Consider the following 16,974-nt stretch of genomic DNA (forward strand, 5'->3'; position numbering starts at 1 on the left):
TAAAGTTACTAGCATTGCTTTAAGATACACATAAGAACACATTGGAACCAGGAGGTGGTGGCATATGCCTTTAATCCCAGCACTTGGGAGGCAGAGACAGACTAATCTCTGTGAGTTTGAGGCCAGCCAGGTCTACAGAGCAAGTTTCAAGACAGGCTCCAAAGATACTGAGAAACCCTTTCTTGAAAAACAAAACAAACAAACAAGCAAAACCCTAAAAACCAAAAACAACAACAAAATAACCCTACACTGGCATGTGTTTTTGAATTTTAGATAAAGCAGAGGATTCTGCAATTGAGAAATTTGCTCTCCTAGAATTCCGAGGCTTACATGTGATTTCTAGACTCTTATCTTCTCTTTTTACCTGGGCCCTCAAAACTTTAAATCCCTAATTAAGTCCTTAGAAAGTCACTTATACAACCTTTAACAAACATTTATTTTTATTTGTATGTGTGGGTGTGCATGCACATGTGTGTCTGCATCTTGAGTACAGACAGGTGCCTGTAAAGGCCAGAAGAGCATGTCTGATGCCTTAGAACTGTAGGGACAGGGGACTGTGAACTGCCCAGCATAAATGCTGGGAACAGAACTCATATCCTCTCAAAGAACAGTAAGGGCTCTTAACCACTGAGTCATCCCTCCAGCCTTGGATATTTGTGTATTTTAAAGTATTTCTTACTAATAGTTCATACTTCTAAGGACCAAAATCTGTTTTGAGTCAGACTCAACTAGAGAGGCAGAGGCAGAGGCAGTAAAAGGGAGACAGAAAATGACAGATCTATAGGCAGATAAATGGTTGGATATATGGACGGAGACGTGGGTTTGTTCCGTGAGTTGGTTTATACAATTGTGGAAGCTGGTTAAATATATCTGAGGTTATAGGGAAGGCTACTGGGAAGAAAAGTAATAGGCTGGAACTCATAGGCAGATGGTCCAACTAGTGTCCAGTAACTGTCCTCCATCTTCTCTGCCTCTAGGATCAAACCTGTCTGTCTGTCTGTCTGTCTTTGTCTCAGTCTGTCCCCACTCGAAGTCCTACTATCAAAGCTTTTTAGCTGTTTGAAACAGGACCCAGATTACCCAGAATCATCTGAGGTCATTTATGTGCACAACCAATTGTTAAAAGATTTCAATTGCGTTTGTAAATTCCTTTCCCAGAAAAACATGTAGATTAGTGTTCAATTGAAAAGTCAAGAAATATACCTCAGCCATGTTGATAACCAAAGGAAAAATAATCTACCACATTGTAAAGACTGATATGCATATAAAAAAGAAAGTAAAATATTATTTAACTTTAGAAACTATAGCTTTTTAATTCAAATCCTTGCTTTTTTGAGAAAAATTTAAAGATAAAAATTCAACCCACCCTCAGAGTTTTCTTACAAAGGAATAAAGATGTTTCTGTAAGCATAGAGGAGTCATTCTGGTGAATGTCATTTTTTTTTATGGAAACAACAGTAAGAAGTTATAAAAAATACAATAGCCAAATTCATAGCCATTTGCAATATATTGCTCCTGCTTTTGGTAGGAAGACATTAGCTTCTGCATGCTCGTAAGTCAGCCTCACTATGATAAAGGACCAGGGACTGGGAAATATGGGGCATCATAAATGGCACAGTGGCTGAGAAAGTAGACGTTGTCATATTTTATCATGATTCAAAACAAAGCAATTCTCAGTCCTGCGCCTCGGAGGGGACAGAGGTTAGAAAAACATTAGCGGTTGTTTTATGATCGCTTTAGAAGTGAGGCCCCTAAGGACAGGCAGAGCCTCTGTTTTTCTACAATTTGAGGCCTGGCAGCATTTCATCATGGTGGGAGGTGGGGGATTCTCAAGTTTTAATAGCACACATTTTTTTTCACTGAGGGAAATAAAGACAGTGTTTTCGCTGTGACCTTTTCCTCCATTACTGGAGCCTACTGTGGCCAGGAATCCTTCACTAAATAACCGTTTTCTAGAAGCTAAGAGTCATCTTTTCTTTTTAAGCCTTTCACATTGGGAAAGAAGTCTGCAGAGTACTTAATTCTTTACTTAATTATTAGCAGAATAAAAGGACTAAGTAAGAATGTGTGCACTTGAGAGTCACTCATACGAAAGGTGCAAAAGACTTGTGCTGTTGAACTTGTAGAGAAGAGTCCACAAAGAGCTTGAGAGGTCAAGAGTGAGTCAGTGTCACTAGATGGGGAGGCAGAAGTCAGTCGGATCTTATGGGTCTCTGGCCAGTGCAGATGACAGTAATATGCTTGTTACACAGAGTTCAGGAGAGATGAAAGGCACAATGAATGGAACAGAGATCGGCAAAGGCAGAAACACGGCAGGGGCTAAATCCTAAGGCAAAAGGCTTTTACCCAAGGGCTCCAGCAATACAGGAAGAACTCCTGACATTGATCTACTAGGCTCAAAAGTCAAGTAAAAAGATGACTCTGTTACTTGAGATTCTTTGTGTTGAAGGTATCATGGAATTACTTTTGACTCAAAACAAAAATGGATTACTACTATACACTGAGTCTGTGGGCAGAGATGAATCCCAGCATCTCTGGTTCACAGCTCAAACGATGTTAATATGAGTCATCTGGGTCTACTTTTTAAAAATTTGCCTACTATTGCCTATTTGCAAACATAGCTATAAAGACAGAAAAACCGGCATCAGAAAGTCTCAGACTTATATTCCTAAATTCAAATCAATAGTGAAAAGTCAGAGATGTCCTGTCAAAAGACCTACTTCATCTCTTGTTTTTAACTGTGTAGCTCATATGTACCTCTCTGTGACAATTACAGAGCAATTTGATATTCTGATCAACTAAGACCTGTGGTCCTTTTGTGAACTCTAAGAAAAGTCTATAGATTAAAGTAGAAGAAATCAAGATTTAGTTGTTTGGAAAAGGTTAATGAGCTTGTTGCTATTGTGATATCGGATTATGCAATTGTGGGTTAATTTATATGTGTGAAAACATAAATCTATTTTTCTGAAAGAATTTCTCAATAGAGTCCATGTTGCTGCTTGGTCACGGAAGGCAATTGTGACATTTGCAAGTGACAATTTCAAAATTCAGCTAAACCTAGCTCTCATTTCCTTAGCCATCAGTACAATTCAAGCTTATTTCACGTTCAGAGTTGTCTTTTACCCTCCACCCCGTCCTACTTCTATCTCTCAGAATTCTTCCAACTCTTCCTGACAGCAGGAGGCTCATGAATGCCATACATGAATATCTGCATATGATTTACAAGGCAAAGACATAGCCTATTTTCTTACCCAATATTGACACTGAATACATATGCAGTTATGTTTTCTTCTGAAGAGTCAAGCTGGTATTCAATGTTGGTTTAGTCTAAGCAACTGTCAAGTCTCCCTGGTCTTAGTAAGTACAGGGCAGCTCTCTACTTTCAACTCTAGCCCAATAGGCCAGTTACAAACCCATACAAAACCAGATAGTTTGCAAAAACTTACTGGTTGGTTGCATTGGATCAACTACGTCTCAGATTATCAAAAACAATTCTTCTTCTTCTTTTTTTTTTTTGGTTTTTTCGAGACAGGGTTTCTCTGTAGCTTTGGAGCCTGTCCTGGAACTAGCTCTTGTAGCGGTCTCGAACTCACAGAGATCCGCCTGCCTCTGCCTCCCGAGTGCTGGGATTAAAGGCGTGCGCCACCACCGCCCGGCTCAAAAACAATTCTTGATGCCCCCCCACCTCATATTTATTGCCTTGAAGAATTTGTAAGTACAATGAAGTGTTACGGGAGCTCCTTCCGCTCCTTCAGCCAATAGCCACTGAGATACCAGCTCTTTGGGACGTGGTCTCTCTTTAAAAAGGCAGCAATTGCCCTCCGCTTGTGCTCTTGCTTCTGGCTCCTACTACTAGGCTCCTTTCCTGATCACGCAGAGGGCTGTTGTCTGGGACCGTGATCTCTAAGTTTTTCCCCTTTAAATAAATAACCATTCTATTAAACATAATTCCAAACTGGTGTGGGATCGTTTGTGACTTACGCCTTCGATGAAGTCTATTCATTCTTCCAGCTCCAAGAGGACTCTGTACAGTCTCCTTTAGCTATGGGCACTTTCAAGCCACAACAAGCTTCCCTGTTGAATACTTTAGTTTCTCCCGCGTCTGTTGGTTCTCCATATTAGCATATCTGTTACCTAGGACAGCATTTTAAATGTCAGTTTGAAATATCTTGAAATATTTGAAATATTTGAAATAAGCTGTCCCTAGTTCTTCCTGCTCCTCAGTCTTCTTGCCCTTTTGTATTTCAGGGGTATTTGAGTTTAAAGTTGGTACTATGGAAGAGAGTTGTATAGTAGTTTCCTCTGAATAAAAACTTTCCCTTGGCCAGAGGCTCTGGGAACTCTGGAGATAACACATTTCACAAATTTAGGAAAGCTAAAACTTGCAAGGTTCATGACAGCCCCTCTCCGGCTTCACAGAAGCAGATGACAAGTGTAGGGAAGACTGACAAGATGAACTCATGAAGAGGAGGTTCCTTCGGCTTGTGGAGCTGCCTGAAAGTTGTTCTGTGAGCTCCAGGGTTGCAGCTTTTGTGAGTCATTATCTAAGCTGGGGCTGGCTTTTCAGTATGCAGCTGCCTTTGAACATCCATCCCTACTACTGCAAGTAACCACTTCCCATCAACCTGTCAGTAGCCCCAGTACTAACTTGTTGCTTCCCCATGTTGGACTTTTATACAGTCATTACTTTGGTCTGTCAGGAGTTTCTCTCTCTCTCTCTCTCTCTCTCTCTCTCTCTCTCTCTCTCTCTCTCTCTCTCTCTCTCTCTCTCTCTCTCTGTCTCTCTTGTGAGTAGACATGTGTACTGCATTTTGCCAAGAAAAGTCTCTCATAAAACAAACTGAGAATTAGGTAGACTCATTCAGAGATGATTCAAAGGTTCATTAAACTGGTACTTTTCCCTGCCATTGCTGGGCATCCTAGGAAACTGATACAAGAAAACCGAAGTCCTGCTGTGCTGATGAGGGGGCTGTGATCAAAAGGTTACATAACGAAACCACGCAGGTGATGAAATCGTGAGGACTGTACCGAAGGTATTCAAAACTGAGATGGAGAACAAGAAGAATAAGGTCAGTGATTTCTGGGAATATTTACAAATAGTGTTTGGAAGAAGTTCTCGTGGGAACCTTGTGTTAAGATGGAGGAGAGATATTCTTGAAGTCAATCAAAGATGAAGTCGAGGCTGAAGATAGAAATGGTGTGGTCATAGCAGAAGGATGTCTATGCACGCCAAGTCTCTTCTTGTGAGATTGATTTGAGGAGCTGAGACCAAATTACTAGGCCCTTCTACAGTGAAATGACCTGATTGCTGAGTGACGTGAAGAGTTGGTAATAGATCTAGTACACCATCGATCTGGAAGGGTGCGACTTTGGTAAAGTGGCTACCTGGATCAAGGCGACCCTGTGAATGGATAACTGCTGAAGCTCATGTGCTGACTACCGTCCAGAGTCTGGAATCGTAATTTCTCCCTTGAGGGAGAAATTACATCATCATATCATATACTTTCACTGGAGCATGTGGAAGGGAATGAATGGCACATACTCAGCAAAGGGGTGGTGGTGTTGGTGAGCAGACTTGGAGAGCAGACTTGGAGAAGGCAATGAAAGCGATCACTGACTGACATGCTAATTGAGTCCTTTCAACTTGAGCAGCCTGTGCCCACTCTGTGGCCAGCTCTCTTTGGTTGATTCCAGGAATGTTCATTCTTCTTCCCAAGAGAAGCACATCTGCACACAGAATGACCTTAATGTGTGTTTTATAAGTGTGTCATCCTTCTGTCTGTAACATATTGAATAAGACATAAATTTTTATATTGGGAAGAGGGGGGAACAGCATCTTGGAATGTCGAGCCTTTGACAGACTACCAGCAAGGTTAACCTACTGATAAGTACTTGAAACATCATTTCTCTAAATTTCTTAAGTTACTCTTCATGAGAAATAGCCTGATGTTATTCTGTGTATGTCTGAAGTCATATCTGAATTGTCTCTTGGCCCAGTTAGCCACTGATACCAAGCTCTTGGTGAGGATAGCATTTTACATTTGATTTGGGACATCTTCTTGCTAAGCAAGCTTGCCTCACTTGTTAGCATTTTTCCCCACACTTCTGACTCTTAGCAAGCTGTGTCTCCTATTATTGTGTTTCAGTGGTATTTGAGCTGGAAAGCCCCTGCCATGCAAGAGAATACAGGGAAGGCCCAGACACACAGGGTTCAAGGAAAGGCCAATTAAGTGGATAGGTCACCATGCCTGTGTCCCATAAACACATCTAATAAAAAACAAACCGTACGTTATGTTCTTCCGGGTCTGACAGTCACTATTGCAAATTGGATACCACAAAACTAAAAAGCCATGATTGCTTTTTCTTATAAGATATGAAAATTCACAGAATCTTTTCTGTGTGATTCACAGTATCATAGCATATATCCATCTGTTTTTCAATTTATTTGTTTAATTTGAAACACCGCCCTTCAGCATAGTATAATAGATGAAGTACTTAGAAATTCTGACACCAAAGTATCTAATATTTTTGTTTCAGCTTAGCAATGTACAATAAAACTACAGACAGAAGCATTAGGAGCCGAATTATCCTGAAATTGGTCACATAGAATTTCCAACTACTTGTCAGAAGATTTTGAGCAACAGATTAACCAAGCAATGCATATATTTACATGAATCTGAGAATCATTTTGTAGCTTCCTGCAGCTAAATATACAGGGCAATAACAAGTCTTGCACAACGCTCAGATCACTTCTACAATTTAAGTCCCTATTTTCAATAACTCCAGACAATAGCACAGACACCAAAATATCCAATCTGTGTCAGCAGCAAAGAAATTCCATTATCCCTCTATTCAGATATTCTTAGTTGCAAACACAGGAAACTGTTCTATCTCCTAAGAGAAGAAAATGTACTTTATTAAAGCAAAAGGCTCAGAATCCCTGGGAGAGCTTCAGAGACAAGCTTGAAGGTCATTCTCCCTGGAACAATCTCCAAATGACAGAGGAGTGTGGTAATGCTAGGAGTGTCACGAGGCACACAACCACAACCTGCACGGCAGTGACTCCTGCAGTCTCCCTCACTGGTGTTGCAGTCACCCCAACCTCTACAGACTGGGTGATACCCAGTGCTGGCATTCCAGTTTACTATCCCACAGGGCAAGACTCTATGGCATGGTATATCTGATCAGTTGAGCCCAGACAATGTTTCTGCAATTGGCTGCAGAGGATAGTGATAGAAGTAGGTTTGGGGGTTCTACAATATAAGAGTTAAATTCATAGTTAGTTCCCTCAACACAGAAGTGTTCAAAGTGCAGAGGAAGAAAGCAACTGACTAAATTGTGCAACCGTCAGCTAGGCAATAGAGCCAAAAAGGGTGAGGAATAAAGAGAAACTGTGACATAAGAAACGCAATCTTCTAGACTTTGTAGGTTGGTTAAGAAGTAGGACAGAAGCTGAAGTTACATGATGTGTGCTATTATCGACCTCGTGTGTGGCACAGAGGAGGTCAGTTCAGTTCCCTGGAGGCCTGTACCAGCAGGAACTGAAGGAACTGCAGGTCCCGAAGGCTTCAGGAGGGAATGCCGGATGTGTGAAGTGAGGAAGGAGTGGGAGTTCACCACTGGAGAGAGTTTTCTTGTGGTGAAAGGAAACACATGTGCTACTGGGGTGCGGAGAAAACGAATATTTGAGAAGGTGGAATGGGGTAGGCATGCTATTCTAGATTAAGGTCAGAAAGTTGGGGGGCAGGATGTTAAGTTCAAACAGTGGATGGTGCTAGATCAGAGATGACTCACAACTTCATCTTGAAAGCAAGCGTGGAAGGGTTGTGAAAGAGAACTCTCAGACAGTCCAATTTGTTCTTTGATGTGCTTACTCCAACTGCTCTGTGACCAGTCAGCACTAGGACACCATGGGCACTGTGTGAGTCACTGAGAGATAGCAGTGGAGAAAGCCGGGGTCACTTTGAAGTGGGTTCTGTTGTCCTTTCTTCGGTATGTAGCTTCTGTTTTAACCTGCTTTTCATAGCTGGTATTTTGCACAACTGAACCATGCACATGCCTAAACATTATTTTATGTTTCCTGTGAAGCTTAATGTCGTAAATACATCTTTTGGAGTGAGCCTGAGATGACGCTGCAAAGTGTTTGGAGTTCACAGTTTAATGCATTTGGACAAGCTAAAACTTGAAAATTGGAATTTATTATAAAAATGCATCATGGTTTCCAGGCAGTCGTGGATGACCAAGGAACTGTGTTATTTATCACTGTTTTTCATACTCCCATTTGAACACAGCTTTTCTCCAGTTGTCATATCTACTAACTCTCTACCAATTAATTCTTAGTTAATTTCTGCTTAAATAGCAACAGAAATCTCTATGAGAATTTCATTAATTTTTTTTCAATTACTTGAAATTCAATTAGTGCTGGAGATTTCCTTCCCGTAAAGTAATCTGAAATAATGGATTAAAAAGTGAGGTTGGAAGCCGGAAAAGCTGATTTTAGTTCTGTACTTATCACTTCCCAGACAGACAACATTTTGACAGCTATTTGGTCTCTCTAGACTTTGGTTTCTGAGCTGCAAACGAAGTATAATGAGGCTGCCAGTGGAGCTGTGATTATATAAGAGGTGTTTCATCAAAGCAATTTGCAAACTGAAAAACTATGGGAACATGTTACTAAACAGGAAGATGATTACGAAGCAAATAAGGGACCTATGCAGAATGACTGGGTGCAGGACAAGAAAGACGTCACCCAGAATTTCTAAGGTATGATGATGTGCACAAAAGCAGAAGCCAGACTGGCTTTGATCTTCTCTGTTTCCTTTCTTTGCCAGAATTTTCTTCCTGGTCTTTGATCTCAGAGCCTGTGGAAACCCCGTATCAGTCCACAGCAGGCTCTTGGATCAGTGGCACAGTCCATTGGTGAGTCACGGTGGCAAACTTGACAGAGATGCAGAGTGAGTGAGACACATTTTTTTTAAGAACAAGGATACTCAGGCGTCCCTGACACATTGTCAGTTCTGTTCCACTCCCTGTAATTGTTCATCAACCAGATGGGAGTGAATTAATAATACTCTCTCCCAGGCACATGATCATCACTGGTCCACGTGAGACTCTCACTTTGTTTGTTGTGTTTTATTCCCATCCCCAAAGGAACCATTTACTCCTTGATATTGCAAACTGCTCACAAGTGTGGTTTTGTATTTTAAACTTTGAAAATCTGTACAGATCTCAACCAGTTTCTTATTGTTTTGGACCAAGCACTAACTTTTAAAGATACAATCTTATATCTATATATACATCAATTGAGTTTCTTCTAAATGCTACCCAATGCCCTATGAGATGTATTTTTCCAAGTCTTACTATGTACTCTATCCAAATTGCTACCAACTTTAAATAGCATTGTGATGAGTGCCTTTAAATAGTTGAGACTATAAACACATCTGAAGAATGCTTTTGAGATAAATACCCAGGCATGGATCTGCTAAGGTAGAGTAGACATGTTTGCTTAATATGCCTGACCATGCTAGATGGTCCTTCAGAATACCAATACCAGTATCTTAGTTCATTATGCTTCTTGCATGAAATAACACTCAGCATCATATAACTTTATAATCTCAATATTTCTAACTCAGCTCGTATTTCCTTATCATCATCTTCTTCCGTTACATGGCTTAGAGTTTTCTTTAATTTCCTTGTATAGACTTTTAACCCGTTTTCTTATAGTGACTGACTTATTGAGAGGTAGGATTTTCTATTTTAGTACTCTCATGCCAGTTTAAAAAATAAAAATGCAATGATTTTAGTAAAACAATTAAAGAGCTGAATGAGATCTATAAGGATTTTCAAAGTTTAAAGCAAATAACAACAACATAAATCCTATTGGTAAGTACTTTTAGCAAAGAAATAAATATCATATAATGATTGCCTTGGAAAAGGCTCTAAAATGGGAAAAATTAAAATTAAAACCAGAGGCTCTTACAAGGATTGGGGCTAAGAGTACGGCTGTGAATATATTCCCCCACCAGTCATCCATTACCTTGGCCTGTGGTGTTCTTCATGGAATGGAAAGCCTTAATTTTGATGTACTCATATTTCTCAACTTTTTCCTGTATGGGCTTTTTCTTTAAGTTTTTGAAGTGTTCTCCATTCCTAGACTATAAAGATTGTCTCATAAATCTACTTCTATTAGCATTATAAGTTTCCCCCTTTCTACTTAATCTTTGATCTATCTGGAGGGTACACTTTATGTGGGTTATGTTATGTAGGGCTTCAATTTCATTTTCTCTCCACATCATCAGACAGTTTTCCAGAAATATATCACTTAAAATATTTCCATTGATTTTTATGGTATTCCTTTAAGGTTTTATTAAATTTCATGTATGCGCAGGGATTTGGGGATATATGGTTTTTACTCATTTACCTCGGACCACCAGCACAGGTCTTTGATTGCTTAACTCTTGCAATACTGGGTCAGCTCCCCCCATGACATCCCATCAGATGATAGGCAGCTGTGGACTCCATTGCTCTCGAGAAATTCTCTGTAAGTTTATTAAATTTTCCAAAGTATCTACCTGAAATTTTGATTGAAATTATATGGCATTTATTTACTAAATTGAAAAAAAAAGAACGTCATCTTGTATTGAAAGGTTATCACATTAAAAAGCATAGAATGTCATTTCCTTATTGAGATAACCTTTTATGTCCTTTATTGTAACTTTAGCATATGCTTAAAGATGATTTGAAATTTGCCAAGGAAGTCAGAATGGTGGGTGGGTCGTTCTTTTGGTATCGTGTGGGAACAAAGGCGAGGCAGGGTTGCTATAAAATGTACTTTCCTTGCAACAGATAAAATGCCCCAGAATTCAGGAAACTATTAGCTAGAGTTTTGTGTCTTTTAGGACAAAAAAAGTCCCAACCACCAATGTAACAGGTTTATTGTAGGGATTCTCTGTTGAATCTTGTTAATATGCCTGACTTCTTAAATTCTCTTTCCCTCATTCATCATATTCATTTGCTAGGTTTCCTCTCCTTAGAACTAATGTATGTTTTTATATTTACACAAAGGTCATGACTGCTTTTTGAAAACAACTTTTTAGCATTTTTCCATATAGGTCTTACATATCATATGCTGACTGTAACTCTTATGTACTTGATAGTTTTATTGTGATTAGGCACAGTATACTAGCATTCTGATTGCTGCTGCTGAAGAGAAACAGTATTTATTCTGGCAGGTTGATATAACCATCACCTGTGCTAGACTTTCTTGTTGGTTCCGTTTTGTTGTCTCTGACTTTTGTTAGCATTTTCAGATAGGAAGCCATTGCGAAGGTCTTTCTATAAAGAGTCACAAGCTGTAAATTAAGTAGCTCAAAAAGCTGGAAGAAAGGTACAATGTTATGGGAAAATGTTCAATGCTAACATTACACTTGATTTTATAGACACTTCTCTTGACTCTGGCTGTTAGTCAAAATTCATATTAATGATAATAACATACTTTCAAGAACCTTATTTGAGGTCTGGCGAGATGGCTCATTTAAAATCAAGCCTGGTCACCTGGGTTTGACCTTTGATATCAGTATGGTAGATGTAGAGAGTTGAGTCCTTCAAGATGTCCTCTGACCTCCATATGGACTGTGGCATGCAAAGGCCACCTTCCAAACACAAACAAATAAAAATCAATAAATGCAATACTTAAAAAAATCATTTAATTTAATTAATTTAATTTAATCCATCTGGCATAACTAGCTTTGTAAATTACAGAAAACAAATTCTTAAAGATTGAAAGCACTGTGTGAAATCACACCTGTTGGAAATGGATCCTTAAAAGAAATGTGCCTTGAAATCCCATGTAATTGTTAAAAACTTTTGCTAACTTCAGAGGCAGAGAAAATTCCGATTACTTGACAAGGAGTCAGGGGAGCTGAATTGAAGTGCTAGCATCATTTAGTCCTGCTGTTCTGCTAGTATTTAAAATTTCATTTTATGTTCTGGGTGTTTTTAGTTGTAAGTTGAGCCATCTCCAGTCCACTTTGTGTTCTTTATCCATTCAACATTCTTACCAGTTTGCAGCCAACAAGATAATATCGGAAAGAGTCACCTGAGGAGGTAAGATAAAACCCCCTTGTTTGGGTGCAGAGGTGACATTCTCTGGGCCTCCTTTGAACTATATTAAAACTTTAAAATTATGATTAGCAATACAGTATTTGAACTAACAGCTACTTTGGTGCCTCTTCCTGACACTCTCTCTCTCTCTCTCTCTCTCTCTCTCTCTCTCTCTCTCTCTCTCTCTCTCTCTCTCTCTTTCTCCAGATGTTTTATGAGGGTTTTATGATTCAACTCATTTGTTAACAATGTATATTATAATCTTTATAGCAACTTGGAAGATGATTAATAATAATCCTGATATATATGTATGTATATACATATATATATATACATATATATCAGAGAGATATTAAGAAGATCATTCAAGGGCACCACGCATCAGACAGACCAAGACTATCTGAAGCTTACACACTCCTCTTGCCTTCTACTTCTACAAATGCCCCATGTGCTAGATTCTAGTTTTTATTTACTTCCGATCTTTGGCCATCTCCTTGCATGTTTTACCTTAAGCAGAGGATTAGAGAACTGAGCTCTCCTTTGACAGCTGCCATAGCAGCTAGAGCAAGTCACAGGACACTGTTCTGGCCAGAGAAGACGAGATATGAGTCATCAGGGGCCTCTAGGAAATCTGTTTTCATGATCAAAGGGATCAGTGTGAATCCTTCTGCTTTCTCCTTGGAACTCGAGTTGGTGACAGGAGACAGAGCTCCTGCCTTATGACAAGAAGGGAACCACAGCCATAGGGTTTGTCCCAATCCTGATGTTGACAGAGAGCAGAACCTACCTCCTGGTTTCTGTGAGGTAAAAGTAAAATTACTTATTTAGCCTTGGTCTAATAAAGTGTTAATTTGCCTTTCAGTACAAATTATTTGGATATTAATAATTCTCAATCAAATTAACTTCAGTTTAATTAATCAAATTAATCTGAGTTTCTAACAGAGAGAAACAAAGTGACTCCATTAAAATCAGGTACAAAACATGATTTTAGCTATCCACTCCCTCCATATCTATTTAAAATAGTAATTGAAGTTCTAGCAATAATGTAGTGATACTTCATTCGTATTTTAATAAATAAAGCTTGCTTGAAGATAAGAGAGTAAAACAGCCACACTGATCAGCTGTACAGACCAGGCAGTAGTGGCACACTCCTTTAATCCCAAGAGTCACACTAGTTTGCCATAAAAATCAGGTAGTCATGGTGCACACCTTTAATACCAGCACTAGAGAGAAATTTAAGAAGGGAGAGGCAGTTTTCAGACTTAGTCTCATTCTGAGGATTCCTGGAAGCAGGATCACCATTTTCAGACTGAGGAAGAAGTAAGAGCCCGTGCCTGGCTACTTTGCTTTTCTAATCTTCATGTTGAACCCCAATATCGTGTATCTGAGTTTTTATTAATTATGCAACACAATAAGATAATAAAAGGAGAACAAGAGGATATAAACTGGAAAGGAAGAAGTTAAACTATTGCTATTTGTAGACGATGTGATAGTATACATAAGTGACCCCAAAATTCTACCAGTTAACTCCTATAGCTGATAAATACCTTCAGTAATGTGGCAGGATACAAGATCAACTCCAATCAGTAACCCTCTTATATATAAATGATAAATGGGCCAAGAAAGAAATCATAGAAACATCACTCTTTATGATAGCCACAACTATAAAATATCTTGGGGTAACTCTAACCAAGCAAGTGAAATACCTGTATCCCAAGAACTTCAAGTTTCTACAGAAAGAAGTAGAAGAAGACATCAGAAAATGGAAGGTCTCCCTGCTCTTGGATAGGTAGGATGAACATAATAAAAATGGCAATCTTACCAAAAACAATGTACAGATTCAATGCAATCCTCATCAAAATCCCAACATTGGTGTGGAGGTCCTTCTGTCTTTGTGCTGATTTAATTGGTTAACAAATAAAGAAAACTGGCTTCGCCTAGAGCATGGGAGGAAGAAGGTGGAGTTAGGAGAAGCCATGGATCTGTCGCCTGAGACAGATGATGTGAACTTTACCTGGTAAGCCACGGCCACATGGCAATATACAGATTAATATAAATGGGCTAAATTATTATAAGAATTAGACAATAAGAATCTAGAGCTAATGGGCTAAGCAGTGATTTAATTATTACAGTTTTTTGTATGGTTATTTTGGTTCTGAGCTAGCTGAACAGGCAGGAACCAACAAGCAGCTCCCTCCTCCAATATAACATCATTCTACACAGACCTTGAAAGAACAATACTCAACTTCATATGCAAAATCAAAAAAATGCAGAATAGCTAAAACAATCCTGTACAATGAAGGAACTTCTGGAGGCATCAGCATCCCTGACTTTAAACTCTACTATAGAGATATAGTAATAAAAACAGCTTAGTACTGGCACAAAAACATACAGGTGGACAAATGGAATCGAATTGAAGACCCTGACATTAATCTACACACCTATGAACACCTGATTTTTGACAAAGAAGCCAAAATGGTACAATGGAAAAGGGAAAGCACTTTTAACAAATGTTGCTGGCATAATTGGATTCAACATGTAAAAGATTGCAAATAGATCCATATCTATTGCCATGCACAAAACTCAACTCCAAATGGATCAAGATCCTAAATATAAATTCGATTAAATTGAACCTGATAGAGAAAGTGGGAAGTATACTTGAACACGTTGGCACAGGAGACAACTTAAATAGAATACCAGTAGCATAGACACCGAGAACTACAATCAATAAATGGGACCTCTTGGAATTAAAAAGGTTCTGTAAGGCAAAGGACATGGTAAATAACACAAAATGACAGCCTACAGAATGGGAAACGATCATCACCAACTACACATCTGACAGATGGTTGATCTCCAAAATATGTAAAGAACTCAAGAAACTAAACATCAAAATGCAAAATGATCCAATTAAAAAATGGGGTATACAGCTAAACAGAATTCTCAGCAGAATAATTGAAAATGGCCAAAAAGCATTTAAGGAATTGCTCAACATCCTTAGTCATCAGGGAAATCCAAATCAAAATGACTATGAGATACCATCTTACACCAGTCAGAATGGCTAAGATAAAAAATACTGAGGACAGCTTATTTTGGAGAGGATGTGAAGTCAGGGGAACATTCCTTCACTGTCAGTGGGAATGCAAACTTGTCCAGCCACTTTGGAAATCAGTATGGCAGTTTCACAGAAAGTTGGAATCAATCTACCTCAAGACATAGCAATTCCACTCTTGAGCATATATCCAAAGGATACTCAATCATATCACAAGGACAAGCTCAACAATGTTTATAGAAGTATTATTTGTAATAGTTGGAACCTAGAAACAACCTAGATGCCCCCAACTGAAGAATGGATAAAGAAAATGTGGTACATTTTCACAATGAAGTATTACTCAGCTGTAAAAACCAATGACATCATGAAATTAGCAGGCAAATGGATGGAACTAGAAAAAAACATTCTGAGTGAGGCAACCCAGACTCAGAATGACAAACACAGTATGTACTCACTCATAAGTGGATATTTGATGTAAAGCAAAGGAGAATCAGATTACAATTCACAGCTCCAGAGAAGCTAAGTAACAAAAAGGATTCCAAGAGGGACACACAGATTACCCCTGGAAGGGGAATTAGATGAGATCTCCTGGGTAAGTCGGAGGTGGGGGGTTGGTAAAGGGGAGAGGATGGGAGGTGAGAGCACGAGGGAATGGAATGGTCGAGCAGGGAGAGGGACAGAGTGGGAGAGTATTGAAAGAGAGATCTTATTAAAGAAAGTCACAATGAGATTAGAGAGAAACTAGTGAAAATCACAAGATTCCAGAAAGAGGACCCCAGCTAAGACTCCTAGCAACAGTGAAGAGGTTGCCCAAACTGACCTTCCCCTGTAAACAGATTGGTGAATAGCCCACCAGTTATCATAGAGGCTTCACTCAGTGTCTGATGGAAACCAGATGCAGAGATCCACAACCAAGCAACAGGCCAAGCTAGAGGAATGCAATCAAAAAGGGAAGAGGAAATATATGAGCAAGGGGAGAAAGATCATGATGGAGAAATCTACAGAGACAGCTGAACCATGCTCATGGAAACTCATAAACTCTAGACCGACAGCTGTGGATTCAATGTGGAACTGAACTAGGCCCTCTATATGTGGGAGACAGTGGTGAAGATTGGACTACGTGAGGGGCCCTGGCAGTAGCAGAATCTATTCCTGGTGCATGAGCTAGCTTTCTGGAGCCTGTTTCCTATGGTGGGATGCAATGCTCAGACTTAATACAAGGGGAGAAGATTGGTTCTTCCCTTGTATTATGGGAGCCCTTATCTGTTGGGAGAAGTGAATGGGGATAGACTGGGGGGGAGGTAAGGAAGTGGCAGGATGGATGGAAGGGAAAATTGTGGATGGAATTTAAAATGAAATTAAAAAATAAATAAAAATAAATTCAAACCCAGCCACTAGGTATTGATGCTCAATATTTTTATACTTACTGATAGCGATGATTATAATTTAACTATAAAACACTTTTGTATGGTAGGAATGCCTATGCTCACTTCACAAAACTGGTTCAAAGAGGCCAGATGTTTATTTAAATGCACAATAAAGTTTTCATGGTAAAGTTGAGATAAAATATTTATTGTAATTATTTTACATTGTTTGAGATTGGTTCTCTTCATGAAGTCCAGATTGGCCTTGAACTCACAATCTTTTTGCCTCAGCTTCTACAATGCTGGATAATAAGCACATGATAATGGTCCCCGCTAGACTGCTGCCTTTCAAATATGTGGTGTAATTTATGCAATGTTGAGATAACAACAGTTCATTTAAAAGTATATCTTATGGACTTTTTTTGGGGGGCAAGCATTTTATTAAAAAATTCACTTACC

The sequence above is a fragment of the Arvicola amphibius genome, chromosome 5, assembly GCF_903992535.2.
Source record: "Arvicola amphibius chromosome 5, mArvAmp1.2, whole genome shotgun sequence".
Taxonomy (NCBI): domain Eukaryota; kingdom Metazoa; phylum Chordata; class Mammalia; order Rodentia; family Cricetidae; genus Arvicola; species Arvicola amphibius.